Genomic DNA, 330 nt, shown 5'->3' with positions numbered 1-330 from the left:
CGGGTGCCTTCTCCCGGGCAGGGCGACGGGGGAGCGGGAGGGCGGCGGCAGCCGAGAGGCACGCTTGCCGTCCCCTTCGTTCGCCTGGAGCAAGCCCCCAGACCCTTTCCCCAGCGCGGGCACTGCGGTCCTGATGGCGATGCTGCTGGCCGATGTAATCGCCTATTCCGCCCTTTGTGCTCACTTGCTGTCGGAGCCGATGTAAATCCTCTGCGGGCCTTCCTCTGCCGAAAGTTAAGAGGCAATTGGATGCCCACCCCTGAGGATCTGACTGCTGGGGAAAAAAATTGGACGCCCCCTTCCCCGCCCCCCCCCCCCCCCCGCCCGCAC

This window comes from Haliaeetus leucocephalus, unplaced genomic scaffold, assembly GCF_000737465.1.
Source record: "Haliaeetus leucocephalus isolate CR32 unplaced genomic scaffold, Haliaeetus_leucocephalus-4.0 Scaffold140, whole genome shotgun sequence".
NCBI lineage: Eukaryota > Metazoa > Chordata > Aves > Accipitriformes > Accipitridae > Haliaeetus > Haliaeetus leucocephalus.
The sequence above is the reverse complement of the archived record's forward strand: the minus strand, read 5'-3'. Positions refer to the sequence as shown.